Source organism: Cyprinodon variegatus, unplaced genomic scaffold (genome assembly GCF_000732505.1).
Source record: "Cyprinodon variegatus isolate N-32 unplaced genomic scaffold, C_variegatus-1.0 Scaffold1455, whole genome shotgun sequence".
Taxonomy (NCBI): Eukaryota; Metazoa; Chordata; class Actinopteri; order Cyprinodontiformes; family Cyprinodontidae; genus Cyprinodon; species Cyprinodon variegatus.
Genome location: NW_015151908.1, coordinates 82,783 through 86,502, shown reverse-complemented (window position 1 = coordinate 86,502; position 3,720 = coordinate 82,783). Strand labels below are relative to the sequence as shown.

General features: G+C 44.0%; 1 pseudogene; it reads right to left on the bottom strand.

Moving 5' to 3' along the window:
* Positions 1 to 836: 836 nt before the first annotated feature.
* The window catches only part of LOC107103469, a 33,510-nt pseudogene continuing 30,626 nt past the window's right edge, over positions 837 to 3,720 (bottom strand).

The following is a 3,720-nucleotide window of genomic DNA, read 5'->3' as shown; positions in this document are numbered from 1 at the left end:
AGCCGGTTCTCCTCCACATCAAGAGGAGTCAGTTGAGGTGGCCCCCTGGACGCCTCCCTCGGGAGGTGTTCCAGGCACGTCCCACTGGGAGGAGGCCCAGGGGACGGCCCAGGACACGCTGGAGAGACTATGTGTCTCGGCTGGCCTGGAAGCGCCTAGGGCTTCCCCCAACAGAGCTAAAGGAGGTGTCTGCGGAGAGGGAAGTCTGGGAGTCTCTGCTTAGTCTGCTGCCCCCGCGACCCGGTTCCGGATAAAGCGGGAGACAATGAGTACGAGTACGAGTACGAGTAAGAATGAAACGTTTTTCCAGACCTGATTTATTTATTTCTGTACTCTCATCCAGACATGGGAAATAATAATAATAATAATAATAATAATAATAATAATAATAATAATAATAATAATAATAATAAAGAAACAAAGAAAGAAAACCCAAGCTTTTATGTCAGACTTTTGAAATTATAATATCTTAGTTAGAAGGGTTTTTGAAAGACGTTTATTTTTAGTCAGGCATAAGAGTTATAATGTTAGATGAGCTAAATAAGCAAGAAGAATATAACCCCCTGCTGTTCAATGTACATTAGGATTAAATAAAAAATATCTTTTATCCAATTTTAATTGCATATTTGGGAAAACAAATAGTATCACAAATTAATTCTTGATTCTTCCGTATTTTTCAGCCTGTTCTGTAGCTCATCCTTCCACAGTGATGTTCAGTACCAACAAACCCTCACAGATTATAATCTGGCCGCCTGCAGGTGATGCTAATTACTGCAGACGGCGGTTTGTCCACAAAGACAGCAGTCCCAGCATGAATGCTCTTCATAGTGTCTCCATCATAGAAGCAGAGCTCCTTGGATGAGCCCAATCTTTCTGGGTCTGTTTTTGATCTGTAGCGCTGTGGTGACATTTGGGTCACAGACAGCGTATGTTTCTCCGTCATATTTCAGGAAGTTATGCATTATCTACATTTCCCAGTCATCTCTGCTCCCAATCTCAATTTCCCAGTAATACTGTCCTGCCCCAAACTCTCCAGCACTGCATGCAGTGTGTAAGTCCACTCTAGGTTTAGTGTTAGTGGGGTTTGTGTTGTTGCCAAAAAGTCCAGGAGCAGATCCCACATATAGTGAGGAATCAAAAGCTGAAGTTGAACCGAAGGAGAACGCTGGGCTGAGGAGGAACCAAAGTGGAATCCTCAGGCTTGGTTGGTTCTGGGTTAACAGAACAAACTTCTCCCATCATCAGCTACAACCACATCCTAGCTGTTGCAGCTCTGCCCGTGGATGCACAACCCAAAACATCTCCTTCCACACAAAGAACTGCAGGTGGCTTCCATAGGACTCCAGTGAGAGTGAAGATTTCACCAGCTGGAGCTCATTCCCTCTGGGCCTGAACACGTCTTCTGGAGCCCCGGTTTTCTTCTCCTCTGTCCAGCTCTTCAGAAAGATCACAGGTTCAGCTATTTTCAGAGCAGATGTGACTTTTTCCTTCAGCTCTTTGCTCTCAGTCAAACTGATGTCTATAGCCTCTGAAGCTTCTGTCATCTTCCTGGTGCCATTGCCCTCCTTGTCCTTCAGCTCACTCTTTATCTCATTTCCTCTCCTTCTCAGAAATGGATGCATCTCCTTAAACTGTTTGCTGATCTGAGTCATCAGCTGCTGAGACACATCTCTGATTTTCAACATTTCAGTCTTTTGCATGTTAGCAAGACTTTCTATAGGATGAATATCGTCGGTACTGCATTGATCAAACCTCTCCAAGTGTTTTCTGAGAGATGATGCAGCTTCTCTGACTGGTTTATTCTGCTGTCCTTCATGTCTTCACTATCTCTGCATATGGAGCCTAGGCGGAAGTTCAACTGAAGAAACTTTCCTTCATCCACCTGCGACACAGCCAATCAGCTTTGAACCACACCTCCACGGAAGCCACTTGGCATCCAAAGTTCATCTTAAAAGGCCTCAGATACACACCTGTCTGCTCCTGTGCGGACAGACAGGCAGTTGGCTTGCATTATTTCAAACTAAAAAAAAAATCAAGAGAAGAGGAAAAAAAAATCAGGAGAAATTTATTGATACAATTACTTTGTCGTTGGCGCTCAGACCTCGGCAGGAAACATAGCGCTGAATTTTGAGAGATATGCATGAACAGGAGTAAAGAACGGGGCTGTTTCCCCCCCAGGCCTGAAACTGGTGGTGGAGTGGAGATAGATGGAGTTGGTCAGTCTGTAGACTGCTGGTTGGAGAGACGGTCTGCTGAGCTTTATGGGGAGATCCAGTGGACTGGGTGAGCTGATACTAGAGCTTCACTCAGGGACCTGGAAGATGGAAGTCCAGTTGGATAACACAGGTTGAGAGAACCTGTCCATGATGAGCAAGCATGAAGTAACAGTGGAGAGGAAAAACTCCCCGTTGGGAAGAAACCTCTGGCAGAACCAGGCTCAAAATGGGGGTCTTCTACCGGACCGGTTAGGATGAGACAGGGAACGCAGTAAGAGTCCAGGAGGAATGACGCTCTAATGAAGCTTTAGCTACGATGGTGGAGGACGGGCTGGAGGGGGGTTGAAACGGTGTCATCTGAAGATGAGCTTTGGATGCCGATTGGCTTTCGTGGAGGTGTGGTTCAAAGCTGATTAGCTGTGACGCAGGTGGATGAAGGAAAGCAACGTGTTTCTTCAGTTGCACTCCTGCCTAGGCTCCATATTAAAATATTCCAAAATAACTAATTAGGCTTAAATACATAAAAAGCATTCATGATAAAATATTTATTTTCCCTGCAGCACATCCATGAGAAAACGACACGATTTGACTAATCTGCTGCATGATATTTGGTGCTTAAAGTTTGACTTCCATGAAATTCATCAGATTTTTGGTCTAATCTGTATTTTGAGGACTTAATATATGAAATATGCAGACTAAAAGAAATACACTGAAAGAAATAATGCAACTGTTTTTGGCATTTATATATTTTGTTATTTTAACACAATTGCTTCATGTTAGCAGGGTAGGACATAAAACAATTGTGTTAAAGTAACTAAATATGATTAAGTAAATGCTGAAAGAGGTTGCATTATTTTTTTTCAGTGGACTCCTGTAATTTCAAACATCCACATGGAAATATGATCCAGTTCACTTCAGACCACGGGAAAAGTGCAATCCTTTTTTTCCCCTCCTTATCGGGGGATCAGTGCAATAAAATGCAGCCTGCAACAGCAGCCTTTTGATACGATGATTAGGCTATGTGAACAAAAAAAGCAAGACAAAAACAAAAATCCATCTTTTTTTCCATTTGCTTTTGCTTTGAAAAAGCTCCAGTGAGCTGCAGAGTGGTAAAGAGCCGGATGCAGCTCTGTAGCTGCGGGTTTCTGACCACCGAGCTAACGTCTACCTGCTTCACTGTAGTTAATTTGGCAACAGTCCACTGCTGTGTTAATCCTCCGACATCCGGCTGAAGTCAAATATTTCAGTTTCAGAACCGTCTCTGAGGCCTTGCTGACGTCAGACGCGCTGCTTTTCTTGCATTCTTAATTCAATTCTTCTTGCTCCTTTCTCACCCTTTGCTCCCAGCCTGAGCGTCACTGAGAGCTGTTGTCACGGTGAATTCCTTTTCAAAGGCTTTTCAAAATGAGGCTTGTTGGCAGACTTGCTGCTTCTGATATAACAGCCGTTCCACACTGTGGACACTGCTGCAGTGAAAGCAGCACTCCTGCAATATACTGGCTGC